Consider the following 16,073-nt stretch of genomic DNA (forward strand, 5'->3'; position numbering starts at 1 on the left):
GCCACCACAGCTAAAAATAGAACATAGGGGTAAAATGCAGCTTTTTGGCTTATAACTCAAAAACCAAAAAAATGGTCAATTGACCCCCTAAGGAGTTATTGTCTTTTAGAGTCATTTTTAACAATTTTCATAAAATTTGTAAATTTTTACTAATATTTTCCACTGAAACTACTGGGCCAAGTTCATTATAGATAGAGATAATTGTAAGGAGCAAGAATGTTCAGTAAAGTAAGATGTTCAAACGCATCCCATCACCAAAACACAATTTTGTCATGAATCCATCTGCTTCCTTTGTTTAATATTCACATAGACCAAGGTGAGCGACACAGGCTCTTTGGAGCCTCTAGTTTTTAATTCTGTCTGATAGTCAGAGTTATTTATATTTCTCCTCACAAGTGAAATATTTGTTTTTGGCAAATGATTGGTGAAATTTAAATATGAGGTCTAGTTTTCTTGTTTTTTTCTGAAATTTTTATTGTGACATGAAAAAAGACCAATCTATTTTAGCTGAGATTTTTTAAGATTTCCTATTCTAGAAATTTGGCAGTGATTGATACTTTTCCTCACCTGTTTATGTTCAAATGGATTCCTACGCAGTGAAACAAGGCTTATATTGTACATATATTCTAGAGGACACAACAACTATCTCTAAAAAATATTGTATGATTGTCAGTGATGTAAATCAACTTTGCTGAATTAAAACTGTTCTTATCCTTTGGTTCATTGTGTTCAAACTTTTAAACCTATAATTTTAACTCCTTTATGAGCTTAAAGCAGTAACAGTATATTATCACACTAAAATCAGAATAGGAAATTCCATTGTATGAGATTGAACTTAATATTTCTGAAAGCTACCATTATACTACTTAAAATAATTTGGGCTGCATTTGGAGTCCGTGAATCAAAGCTGTAAATATATCTTGAATGCTAAATAATTCAGGGACAATCTTTTACTGTTGAAAGAAAATAAATGTAATGTTAATTTAAATGCAATATTTTTATTCAAACTCTACATAAGTTAAGTTTTTGAAAAAAAATTATTTACAGGAGCTAGCTAGAAAGCAGGGTAAAAGTAAATCTGATGAAACAGTAAAAGGTATTGTATTTTTAAAAATCAGTATGTTATAGGTATTATAAACAATTTTTCTTACCTTTTTGTGCTGGCATTTACATTAGTCATTTGGATAATTGTTCTGCTCATTTTGAACAATACATTTACTATTCATGTGAGAAATATAATTAATAAAACTAACAGTTATTTCAGTCATACCTTAGGATATGGTATATATATTTAGATTTCACCTGGAATATCCATTTTTTGCTGCTGAGGCATTAATATTATAATGCACCTTTTTGCTGTGTTTTTGAAATTTTATCCAATTGGTGACTACTTAAGTTATTCTTGGTGTTTCTTGTGATAAAAAATACAAATTCTTACATATATATTGCAATTTGCCTTTTCATTCATAACAAGAATGAAGATAAGGGGATTTAAAACATTCAGAAAGCTGTTTTGGTGTTATATTACTAATATTTATAGATTATCCTTGGTCATCTCAACAATATTGATTTTCGTGCTTGAGCCACTACGGCAAGTTTAAAAGGTGACGCTCGGGGAATAGTAACTGACTTAGAGCCAGAAATGAGACTCGATTACAAATATTTGGTGGCAGAGCTTACGTCAAGATTTGAGCCAGCCAATCAAGCTAACATGTATAAAGCCCAAATGAATTCCTTGTTTAGGAAACAAGGACAAGCACTTCTGGAACTAGCCCAAGAAATAAAACGTATCACACGCTTAGCCTACCCAACAGCTCCTATTGACATAAGGGACCAGTTAGCTAAAGACTGTTTCATACGAGCGGTAAATGACACTAAAATTCAACTTACACTTTTTAATAGGGAACCTAAAACAATTGGCGATTGTGTAAGGGTTGGTGTAGAGTACGAAGCATTTGTTGTTGATCAAAAGAGGCTTACTAACACAAAACCAGCTATTCGAATGCAACATGATACCCCATTTGAACAAATAGATGACGAAGATAACATTTTAGGACAGATTGCAAAAATGAGTCATCAATTAGATGACATGGCTAAATTTCAAAAGTCTAATGACTACTCTGGTGTTACCTGCTTCTATTGTGGCATTAAAGGTCATATGAAAAAAACTTGTCGTAAATACCAAAATGATAGACAAAATAATACTGTACAGTACCGCTCATCACCCAACACACAGCAAAGGTTTAATTATGGTTCACAATATACACAGGGTACCCAGACTGATAGACAGGGAAACTAGAAAATGCTGGTGAAGCGGACCTGTCACCAGCATTACATTTGGATGTTAGGTCTAATATTTACCAATTTAATGAAAATAAACAAGACAGTCTTTTTATAAAATGTTTTATTTCAAATATTAACATAAACTGTTTTGTTGATACAGGAGCAACACTCTGTATTATACATCCTAGAAAATTTGATGCTTTTCCTCCTGAAGTAAAATCATTATTAAAGATAAACAAAAGAAAACTTTGCATGGCAAATGGTGACAGTATCCCAACCTTAGGAACAATTGACTTACCTGTGAAGATTGGGGGAAGTTCGATAACACAAAAATTTACTGTAGCAGAAATTGATGCACCAGCTGTACTGGGGTATGACTTTTACATAAAAATAAATGTAACCTTGATTTAGGCTTTGGAATATTAACCATAAATGGAATCAAAATAAATTGCATGAAGTTGAGTCAAATGCCTTCAGTTTTTAAGGTTTCCATAAATGAAAAAATGACCATTCCTGCCCATACTGAAATGATTGTCAATGCAACTATTCAAGGTGACTCATCACACATCATGGACGCAATTGTCGAACCAGTAATGTCAAATCATACTAGCAATATCCTGATTGCTAAGGCTTTAGTTGACCCGAGTCAAGGTCATGTCCCTTTGAGGATAGCAAACTTGACAGATGAAGTACAAACGGTATTTAAGTCAACTTGTACTGCTGTTTGTGAGTCAGTTGACATGACTCAAAGATATGAAGATACTTGTAAAGTATCACAGATGATAACTAAAGAAAACTCAGAAGATATTCCTTTGTATTTACAAGATATGTTTGAGAGAAGTAGTTCAAATCTTTCAGAGTCTCAGGTTGATGAGTTGAAACAAGTACTTGTACGACATAAAGGTACATTTTCAAAAACAAAAGATGACTTGGGTAGAGCAACAGCCATTAGACATAAGATAAACACAGGAACGGCTACTCCAGTTAAATTACAACCCCGAAGATTACCTTTTCATAAAAGAGAGGAAGCCGACAAGGAGGTACAACGACTCCTTGATTGTGGCATAATAGAACCATCTAAAAGTCCTTGGTCAACAAGTCTCGTTCTTGTGAAAAAGAAAGACTCTTCTACGAGAATATGCACAGATTTCAGAATCTTAAATAGTAAGACAATCAAGGATTCATACCCACTTCCAAGAATAGACGATTCCCTAGATGCATTGAGGGGCTCTAAATGGTTTTCTGTGTTGGACTTATCGAGTGGATATTTCCAAGTCGAAATGGACCCCCAGGACAAAGAGAAAACTGCTTTCTCAACTTCTAAAGGTCTTTTCCATTTCAATGTCATGGCCATGGGTCTATGTAATGGTGTAGCCACATTCCAGAGACTAATGGAGTACGTACTAGCAGGGTTAAACTGGGAGACTTGTTTGATTTACATAGATGACATAATTATATTTGCTGATTCCTTCGAATCGCATTTAAAGAGACTTGATGAAGTTTTAGGCAGAATAGCCACTAATGGTTTAAAAGTGGCTCCCAAAAAATGCCACTTATTTCAAAAAAGGGTTTCTTTTCTGGGTCATATAGTTTCGGAAGAAGGCATTTCAACAGACACTGAAAAGATCGAAACAGTTAAATCTTGGCCATCTCCCAAAAACATTAAAGAAGTAAGAAGTTTCTTGGGTACATGTTCTTATTACAAACGGTTCATTAAAGACTTCGCCACTATAGCAAAGCCATTGACCAAACTGACAGAGAAAAACGTTCAGTATGATTGGACTGAAACTTGTGAAAATGCTTTTCAAGAACTAAAAAACGCGCTTACAACTTCACCACTTCTGGGTTATCCCGACATTAAAAAACCTTTCATTTTAGACACGGACGCTAGTGGGTATAGTCTTGGTGCTGTATTGTCCCAAACAGTTAATGGAAAAGAAAGTGTCATAGCTTATTATAGTCGATCGCTGAGTAAGCCTGAGAGACAATACTGTGTGACAAGGAGAGAACTCCTGGCAATTGTTTCTGCGATAAGAAATTTTCACCATTATTTATATGGCAGTCCATTTTTAGTTCGCACAGACCATGGTGCTTTAAATTGGTTATTAAGGTTCAAAAATCCAGAAGGTCAAATGGCCCGATGGTTAGAAGTTCTAAATACGTATAACTTTGAGGTTCAACATAGACCTGGGCGACTTCATGGGAATGCTGATGGGCTATCGCGCAGACCATGCTACCCGTGTAGCCACTGCAATAAACAAGATCAAAAAGAATTTACTAATACTGAATTGGAAGGGTGCATTAGAATGGCAAAGACAAATGACGATATAGAGGACCAAAATACTGAAGATGAGACGCAATGGATTCAACAAAAGACAACCGAAGAAATAATACAGGCACAAAAATCTGACGAAATCCTAGGTAAATTATATCAGATGAAAACCGAGTCGAAAGATAAACCGAAATGGGGGGACATAGCAATACAAAACCCAATAATCAAACGGTATTGGTCTCAATGGGACCGTATTGTTTTTGAGAATGGTGTTTTAAACAGGCAATGGCTTGACACAATTACTAATGTGACAGTTAACCAGTTACTGGTTCCCAGTTGTTGGACAAAAGATATCTTACAATTATTACACAATAATCCAACGTCAGGACATTTAGGCATACATAAAACGGTTGCTCGTGTCCGGAGAAGATTTTATTGGGTGGATTTCAAAACAGACATTTTAAAGTGGATACAGCAGTGTACCCTGTGCACTTCTAGAAAACAGCCTCCGAGAAGGGCCAAGAGTAAAATGAAGCAATATCATGTTGGAGCACCAATGGAACGTGGCTCTAGATATAATAGGGCCATTTCCATTATCGAAGAAGGGCAATAAATATGCCTTGATAGTATCAGACTACTTCACCAGATGGGCTGAAGGGTATCCCATGCCTGATATGGAGACCAAAACTATTATAGATAACTTTGCAAATAACTTTGTGTGTAGATTTGGTGTTCCCAGACAAATCCACACAGACCAGGGACGACAATTTGAGTCGGCATTATTTAAAGAATTATGTACCCGACTCTGTATCGATAAAACTAGAACCACTCCTTACCGCCCTCAAAGTGACGGGCTTGTGGAGCGACTCAATCGTAGTTTGGAAGAAATACTTAGTAAATATGTCTGTTCCAATCAAAACCTACCGGTCATCAGTACACGAGTCAACAAAATTTTCACCTTGTAAACTGATGCTTGGTCGAGAGATTGAACTCCCCATTGACTTAATTTATGGCCCCCATCCCCAACACGAAGATTTTATCGATGAAACCCAAGTAGTAAATGAACATATGATTCAGATAACGCAAAACATGTGGAAAGTACATGAGAAAGCAAGACAAAATATGGTGAATGCCAGTGAAAATCAGAAAAAAACAATATGATATTAAGAGCTATCAACATTCATACCAGAAGGGGAATGTAGTGTGGTTGTATACCCCTACTCGGGTCAAAAACCTAAGTCCTAAACTTCAAAGAAAATGGGATGGCCCATACTTTATACTAACTGTTCTGTCTGATGTGACCTACAAAATTCAGAAGAATCCATCTTCAAGGTCACAGGTTGTTCATCACGACCGTTTAAAACCATATTACGGAAAAGTTATTAACTGTGTTGTTCAAAACAAAACGAAGACAAAAATATAAATAATAAAAGCACTGAGCATACTGTTGCCTGAAAGACATGAAAAGCTCAAACTAATTTCATATTATTTACCCAATAACAACTAATAATGCCCTTTTGAGTTCTATTTTCAATAAAAAATGTTCTTATCATAATATCATATTATATTGATATTTATAAAGTATAACAATATTAGTGTACATAACACACTTGGTATAATGAAAACTGGTACTTAGATGTGAACTGCAGCACATACTTTGTACCCAGAATCTATTTATTTGACAAAATGAAGATAACTTATGAAGTAATCATTAAATGGTATAGAAAAGCTCTAGAGGCAATGAGTTGCGTCTGTGTCCTAGTTTTGCCTCACTGGAGTGCACAGGGGGATGAGTAATAAATGCCCTATGTGTCTTAATATACAACAGGTCTGATGATTACTGCATACCGTTGGATATTTCATAAACTAACTCAGATGTACCTGAAACAAAGATAAAATTAAATTCAACTTAAATAATTAATAACACAAGCAAGCTAGATGGGATCCTCCTGGTCAAAGGTTTTTACATTGTATTTTCATTTCCTATTCTAAAGATAAAATGTTCTTTATTTAGATGATGTTTACGTGCAGGCACTGTGGTGCTGAATATTTGTCAAGGGAGAAAATGATGAGACATGTGAGGAATAAGCATTCCAAAACCATACTTGAATGTAGATATTACCCTATAAGGTTTCTAGCAGCCTGGCCTTCAGGATGAAGGAACACGAAAAGGCAAGACATGCAGAACAAGTAAAAGCAGCAGAAAAGAAAACTAAACATAACAATGAAAAACCGAGGTCGAATCCAACATTGGTCATCCCGGTATCACCAATGAAGAGGGCGCCATTGATCCAGAAATTTGAAAAGTCCCCAGAGAAATGTACTAGTATGATGAACTTTTCACCAATAAAGTCCCCTGTCCCTATCACTTTGGGATATGACGATGAAAGCTTACCACAGTTACCAGAGAATTTGATGGCACTTTTTGAATCGCCGGTCAGACCAATTTCCCCTCTACCTACTACTCCTAATAAAAGGAAAATAGAAACACCAAAAACCACTGAAAAAGCCAAAAGCAAGAAAGAAGAAGAAAAGCTGTCGGAGGAAAGAAATAGACATCTCATCCTCCCAAAAAAGGATGACTTGAAGGACGAAAAGAAAAGATTCATGGCACCGCCCTCTTTATACCAAACCTCTGAGGATGCTGCCAGGGTTTTATGTATTCGAGAAAAGGCAAGAAGAAGCAGCCAAATGTATTCAGGCTCCGTCATCCCTGATGGCATAGGTGGTGTGAAGAAAGTAGAAAAGGCAATTCTGCCTGATGGAACAGTATATGAACTGAGTGCCTATTGGATGCCCGATCCTACTTGTTCAAAAAGCTTTAGGCCGCCTTCTCCACCTATTGAAGAAAAACCATTGCCAATATATGTGACAGAGCCGGTAAAAGATGTGACAGAGTCGGTAGAGAATGGAGAGTATACAGAGACAACAGTGGTAGTGATAGAGGGAAGCGACACAGAAGAGGAAACAACTGAAGAAGATGTCATCCAGATGCCCGAAACATCTGAGAAAGAGACCCAAACAGAAACTACTACAAAGGACATGGCAACACAGAGTGGAGAGATGAAGATTATGTTTGAGTTAATGTAACTGGAAGATAGACATTGGGGGTTGGGGGTGGATTTTAACCAGAGATGAAGTAGAGACATTCAGGATTTCAGATTATAGAATGGACATTTGAAAAATATTATTGTTAGTTGTATTTTATATTTGACATATGTACTTATATCATGTTTTTATTGTGTTTAAATTTATCATGTTCGATCATTCCCTGATTTTTTATAGAAGGGGGCAATGTAACGTTTTAGCGTTTGCGCTGTTCCCCCCTTTTTTTAACTCTACCGTCCTTTAACAGGTCATGTTCAGTTTTAGTCACCAAGTTTTCTTTTTAATAATATTCATATATATATAATCATATGCATAAAAACTGTTTAAAACAAATAAACTTCAAATAATTCTGGACGTCAAATGCAACGTAAAAGTTAAAGCATGCACTTACCTGTTTTGTATCTTTCTGATTATTTACGTGATTTGAAACTTCATTGTTAAGATGATTTTACATGTAACATTATTTCCATATCATGCACACTTATCATTGCTTCGTAGGGATACCTGGTCAATCAATTTTGTACGATTGCTTATATTGAAAGGTCAACTTTGTTATTCCAGTACAATTGCCGTAAAGCAAGTATCGATTGTCGTTAAACGTGTCAAAGACGTAACGTTTCGAGTCTTTTAGAGTCGAAACGTCATTTTCTAGTCGAAATTAAGGTATAAAAGAGCGTGCGTATTGCATTGTTTCAGTTGTGGTTCAACTGGGCATAAGGCAACAGCTAGCCAAAAGCCAACTTCCAAACTGCTATAATAAAGCAACTTTAGGAGTCTTTCTGACCTTTTCCATTATATAAACAACGTGACACATTTCAAGGTTAGCTTATTTAAAAAGCTTTTTCAAGTCATTAAAGTCATTATTCTGACTCAATTTCTGTTGACGTAATATACTTAACGACTCGTTACCAGAGTCTTTAATTTAATTATACAATAAAAGACACTATTAAGTTTTAAAGAACTATTAACGGTCTACGTGACCTACCGGCATATTCACACAATAATTCCATACATATTTTAGGTATAAAAATTTATCCTTTCTAATACGAATTCTATACGAAAAGGTATTCAGAGAAACGTGTAATTTAGGTATCCAATAGCAAATAGCTATACAGATCTATTGAAAAGGTCTCTATTGTTTCTCTATACGCGTTCGATTATTACATAGTTTAGGAACACATCATACGTTATTGTAATTCCGCCGATTTTCTAAGTTAGGATATAATAGCTCAAAGCTAGTCATTTTTATTATATTGCTAAGTATTGATTTTATTTGTATTGTTTGACCAGGAACATCCCTACGATTTGCTTGCTTAATCTTGGTGACTATTAAAATATTAAGTAATCAGTTACATTTGTTGAAGTTAATAACATTATATCTTATAACATCATAAAATATTTGTCTCATAAATTAAATAATTAACTTCAATTGGTATTGCTAATTTTAGCCAAAATGTGTCAACATCGGAACTGAGTCCGTTGAGCACTGCCCGAAGGTAAAACAGTGTTCAGAGATCCAGTCCTGTAACTCAGTTACACTCCTCCCCGCTATACAAAAGAGTAGCATACACACAAGAGGTTCTCCTTCCGAGTCCATTGCATTTTGAAAGTTGCAGAGTTTCACACGAGGAGGACACGTTACAATATTATGGTCAAAGACACAATATATATCACAGGTACCCTCGTGGATGTAATATATCATGGTCAAAGACACCATATATATCACAGGTACCCTCGTGGATGTAGTATATAATAGTCAAATATACCATATATATCACAGGTGCCCTCGTGGATGTAGTACATAATGGTTAAATATACTATATATATCACAGGTATCCTGGTGGATGTGGTATTTTATTGTCAAATATACCATATATATCAAGGGTACCTTCGTGGATGTAATATATCATGATCAAAGACACCATATATATCACAGGTACCCTCGTGGATGTAGTATATAATGGTCAAATATACCATATATACTACAGGTACCCTCGTGGATGTAGTACATAATGGTCACATATACCATATATATCACAGGTACCCTCGTGGATGTAGTACATAATGGTCACATATACCATACATATCACAGGTACCCTCGTGGATGTAGTACATAATGGTTAAATATACCATATATATCACAGGTATCCTGGTGGATGTGGTAGTTTATTGTCAAATATACCATATATATCAAGGGTACCCTCGTGGAGGTAATATATTATGGTCAAAGACACCATATATATCACAGGTACCCTCGTGGATGTAGTATATAATAGTCAAATATACCATATATATCACAGGTACCCTCGTGGATGTAGTACATAATGGTTAAATATACCATATATATCACAGGTATCCTGGTGGATGTGGTAGTTTATTGTCAAATATACCATATATATCAAGGGTACCCTCGTGGAGGTAATATATTATGGTCAAAGACACCATATATATCACAGGTACCCTCGTGGATGTAGTATATAATAGTCAAATATACCATATATATCACAGGTGCCCTCGTGGATGTAGTACATAATGGTCACATATACCATATATATCACAGGTATCCTGGTGGATGTGGTAGTTTATTGTCAAATATACCATATATATCAAGGGTACCCTCGTGGAGGTAATATATTATGGTCAAAGACACCATATATATCACAGGTACCCTCGTGGATGTAATATATCATGGTCAGACACCATATATATCACAGGTACCCTCGTGGATGTAGTATATAATAGTCAAATATACAATATATATCACAGGTACCCTCGTGGATGTAATATATAATGGTCAAAGACACCATATATATCACAGGTACCCTCATGGATGTAGTATATCATGGTCAAAGACACCATATATATCACAGGTACCCTCGTGGATGTAGTACATAATGGTTAAATATACCATATATATCACAGGTACCCTCGTTGATGTAGTACATAATGGTTAAATATACCATATATATTACAGGTACCCTCGTGGATGTAATATATAATGGTCAAATACAGCCTATATATAGCACAGGTACCCTCGTGGATATAATATATAATGGTCAAATACAGCCTATATATAGCACAGGTACCCTCGTGGATGCAGCAAATAATGGTCAAATATACCATATATATCACAGGTACCCTCGTGGATGTAGTATATCATGGTAAAAGACACCATATATATCACAGGTACCCTCGTGGATGTAATATATAATGGTCAAATACAGCCTATATGGGCGTTTTTCAATAAAAACGTATTTTCTTGTCCTAGCCACTTTAAAAAAAATGTGTTTGATCTTTGCAAGTAATTTTTTGTGCAGTCAGTACATTGAATTAGATTTAACATTTTTAAGCAAAGAAACAGTTTATTTTTTAGAGGGATTGATAAGATATTGACTCCTGAATGGTCCAAAACAACCAAAATGGCATGTCCCTAGACCGCCTGTTCAAGATTCATACTCTAAAATATCGTAAACAAATGAAGAAATTAATGTTTTTTTTACTTTACATAAGTTCTTTAATAATTCAAAAGTATGTTCAGAGCCAACATATTCTAATAAACAGCTTTCAATATAGGTTTTTTAATTTCAGAAGGTGTGTCCCTCACAAATTGTCCACTACGAAACGAAGTCATTAAAATTTGCCAATAAACACTTTTATAAAATCAATGTAATTTTTGTTTGCAAGAGTTATAAACATTAGGGTCTTACAAAAGAAGTGATGCTTTTATAACGGCAATTAAATTGTTGGTAAGAAAAATTGAGCACATCAAATGGACCAGAGTGATACCGTATTTTTGATAATGTCCCCTACGAAACGGGTCAAATCTCCTTCCGTATCTGGTTTTAAAACTATGAAAAAAATATCAGTGTACAGCTTGATAAATGCTTTGATAAATACAATCAGTCTTGTTACTATTGCAATATAGGGATTGTGGGGAAAAAATAAAGCATGCGAATACGTCCCTTACGAAACGGTCCCCTACGAAACAAGTATGGGAGAAAAACGTTTCGTAGTGGACACTACAACTACCATGGAGTCTTTTTTTTAATCTTTTTTCAATTATATTCGTGCAAAACAAATAACAAGGGTTAGTTTCATGTAATTTTTATTATGTTTTTATTAACATATAATAGGGTTGATGTCAACTACGAAACTTTTTGTCCACTACGAAACGGTTTTGTCCACTGCGAAACGCATCAAAATGTCCACTTCGTAACATGAGTTGAACCTTCATATGTGAAGTACTGTCTAATCTTTATCGATAAAAATGATTTTCTAATTCAGAAAAAAATGATATTTTTCTAGTATTTAAAGTAAACAAACTGGAATGTCTATAGGAAACATTTAAAATTGCAAAAAATATGTGTGTTTAAAAGAAGTTTCGTAGGGGACAAAAGTCCCCTACGAAACAGTACACAAATTATGAAAATAATATCATTTTAAAGAATATTTAAGATTGCACTTTTTGTTTACAAACAGGTCTATTATAGAGGTATTCAAAATAACTCTTGAAATTAAATTTTAGACAAGTTGATTTTCCATTTTTTTTAGGTCTGAAATGTACGCTTTTATTGAAAAACGCCCATATATAGCACAGGTACCCTCGTGGATGTAGTATATAATGGTCAAATATACCATATATATCACAGGTACCCTCATGGATGTAGTATATCATGGTAAAAGACACCATATATATCACAGGTACCCTCGTGAATGTAATATATAATGGTCAAATACAGCCTATATATATCACAGGTACCCTCGTTGATGTAGTATATAATGGTCAAATATACCATATATATCACAGGTTCCCTCGTGGATGTAATATATCATGGTCAAAGACACCATATATATCACAGGTACCCTCATGGATGTAGTATATCATGGTAAAAGACACCATATATATCACAGGTACCCTCGTGGATGTAATATATAATGGTCAAATACAGCCTATATATATCACAGGTACCCTCGTGGATGTAGTATATAATGGTCAAATATACCATATATATCACAGGTACCCTCGTGGATGTAATATATCATGGTCAAAGACACCATATATATCACAGGTACCGTCGTGGATGTAATATATAATGGTCAAATATACCATATATATCACAGGTACCCTCGTGGATGTAGTATATAATAGTCAAATATACCATATATATCACAGGTACCCTCGTGGATGTAGTATATAATGGTCAAAGACACCATATATATCACAGGTACCCTCGTGGATGTAGTATATAATAGTCAAATATACCATATATATCACAGGTACCCTCGGTGATGTAGTACATAATGGTCACATATACCATATATATCACAGGTACCCTCGTGGATGTAGTACATAATGGTCAAATATACCATATATATCACAAGTATCCTGATGGATGTGGTATTTTATTGTCAAATATACCATATATATCACAGGTACCCTCGTGTATGTAATATATAATGGTCAAATACAGCCTATATATAGCAGAGGTACCCTCGTGGATGTAGTATATAATAGTCAAATATACCATATATATCACAGGTACCCTCGTGGATGTAATATATCATGGTCAAAGACACCATATATATTACAGGTACCCTCGTGGATGTAGTATATAATAGTCAAATATACCATATATATCACAGGTACCCTCGTGGATGTAATATATAATGGTCAAATACAGCCTATATATAGCAGAGGTACCCTCGTGGATGTAGTATATAATGGTCAAATATACCATATATATCACAGGTACCCTCGTGGATGTAATATATTATGGTCAAAGACACCATATATATCACAGGTACCGTCGTGGATGTAATATATCATTGTCAAAGACACCATATATATCACAGGTACCCTCGTGGATGTAGTATATAATAGTCAAATATACCATATATATCACAGGTTCCCTCGTGGATGTAGTACATAATGGTTAAATATACCATATATATCATAGGTATCCTAGTGGATGTGGTATTTTATTGTCAAATATACCATATATAGCACAGGTACCCTCGTGGATGTAATATATAATGGTCAAAGACACCATATATATCACAGGTACCGTCGTGGATGTAATATATAATGGTCAAATATACCATATATATCACAGGTACCCTCGTGGATGTAGTACATAATGGTCAAATATACCATATATATCACAGGTACCCTCGTGGATGTAGTATATAATGGTTAAATATACCATATATCACAAACAAATATTACAATAATTTTGTGAATTATTGAATATTGAATATTGCCGTCTGCTTGACAACTCTATTCGGTGTTCAATTCTCTGGCGATACCGGACATTTGGCATAATCTCTGTGTGAATATCATTAAGAATACAAAAGGCAGGCGAACTACCTAACCCGTAATCTGCTGAGGAAAATATTTTTACTTTGGTATAGTTATTAAACTCATTTGTGCGTACGAAAGTGCTGCAATATCTATTTACAATAAAAGATCAAAAATAAAAAATACTGTGCATGCTGTACAGTCGGATCAGGATAAAAACATTCCATCATCTACGTGATCAGTGTCTTGAAAGATTCCATGTTGGGAGTTTTCACTGTCGATTCCGGCAATTTATTCCAGGCTATTTACTTTTTGTTGGTATAAAAATATCGTATCGAGCTGCTCTTCTCTGTACACGCTCTATGTTATCTTTAATGTCTTACGTATAGGAATCCCATGTGGCTGCGTTATATTCCACTCATGGTCTTACTACTGCGATGACAGCATTGATTTCTAAGCAATTACATCGTACATGCGAGAGTATTGGAGTAGGATGTCCCATAAATAAAATGGATATACTATTACCTGGTGTAGACTGGAAAAATCCTTGTTAGTAAAAAAAAATAGAATCAAACTTGAGTAAATGTTCGATAGTGTAATATTCAAAAACACTTCCAAGTCCATAAGAAGGTAACAAGTATAGAAATGTACAACATCTTACGTCAGGATCAACACTACGGTTCTCCACGATTAATAATAATTAAACGTATATATGCAAAGGGTGGGAAATCCGGGCTTCCGTTTAACTTCGTGTTCCTTATATATCAGTTTACTAGGGCATCATTTATATGCAAATCATAATTAGGTTTTGGAAGTGAAACAAAGATACACCCGTCGCTTTTTCAAAGAAAAAAGTTAAATAACTTCTCAATGTCATATCAGAAATTGATAAAAAAAAAATAATAAAGGGAGGTTATCTTAATAGATATAAATCAGTCACCCAAATCACCTCTTTTTAAGAATAAAATCTCGTAACTCGGAAACGTAAAATATAAAATTTACAAAATTCGAATGGGAGTTCAAATAAATTTATATAAACAATTTACCAAAGTTTCAAGAAAACTGCTGAAAGCAGTATTGAGTTATTGTCCGAAAAGTGGAAAATCCCCCTTTTTTAATCCAATAACTAGTAAAACTAAATTCGAAATATTTACGTCAATATATTTCAACAATTCACCAAAGTTTCTTGTCCTCGGACGGACGGATGGACAACGGTTTACCATAATATTACATCCCGTTAACGGGGGTAAACGGCCGTATACAAATGAATAAGATTACTTTCTCATAATTAGGTCTTTCCACTTTTCTGTGGAAAGACCTATTGTTTTTCTTCTGATTATTTTTTTTTCTTCCGCCAAATTTTGTTCTTGCGATAATCATTTGTTTCGCAATATGTCGCTTAGATATTTGGTATATGATATCGAACAGTTTATGCGCTTTTGAAATTTACCCTGCGTAACCGAATACTTTTCTTTGTAGGAGTTATCTCCCTAAACACTGTTTTCCTTGTGATCACAACTCCTTCGCAACCGTAAAAGATTACGACAAATTTATTTTATAAAATTGCTCGTTATATCCTTCGCATGATTTGTACAATTTCGACCGAAGCAATATGAACGCTCCATATGAGAGTTATTTCCCTTTTTGTATTTGAAATTTTGAAATGTATTTTAAACTGGATTACCATAAGTGATAGAGACCTAGGATCTTTTGATTTGAGGTCCTTGGTCCAAAAAAATGAAAATTAGGTCAAGGTCAAAGGTCAAGGTCATATTCTAATTTTTGAATTTGTCTTATTTTCACTCATTTTCATTAACCTTATAAGATATCGACAAATTATTTTGTATAAATTGTTAGTTGCGACATGTGGTAACTAAATAATTTTAGTTGAAAGGGTACGTAAACAATGAATGGGAGTTTTAGCCCCTATCATATCTTAAATAATGTTTAAAGTGATATCACTTATTAACCATACATATTAGAGACTTTAAAATGGAAAGAATAATGAAAATTGTATTGTAAGCAATCTCAATCCTATTGTTCAACTTCATGTTTGTTTTCATAATTTTTTTTATCAAATTCAAATTAAAGGTTAGCCAAAGTCATGGATAA

The 16,073-nt window shown here is 34.5% G+C and overlaps 1 long non-coding RNA gene across 1 annotated transcript in view; it reads left to right on the forward strand.

Moving 5' to 3' along the window:
* The window catches only part of LOC143080828 (uncharacterized), a 30,914-nt gene that overhangs the window by 569 nt on the left and 14,272 nt on the right, over positions 1 to 16,073 (forward strand). The gene's annotated exons all lie outside the window — the stretch shown is intronic.

Source organism: Mytilus galloprovincialis, chromosome 6 (assembly GCF_965363235.1).
Source record: "Mytilus galloprovincialis chromosome 6, xbMytGall1.hap1.1, whole genome shotgun sequence".
In the NCBI taxonomy this organism is placed as follows: Eukaryota; Metazoa; Mollusca; class Bivalvia; order Mytilida; family Mytilidae; genus Mytilus; species Mytilus galloprovincialis.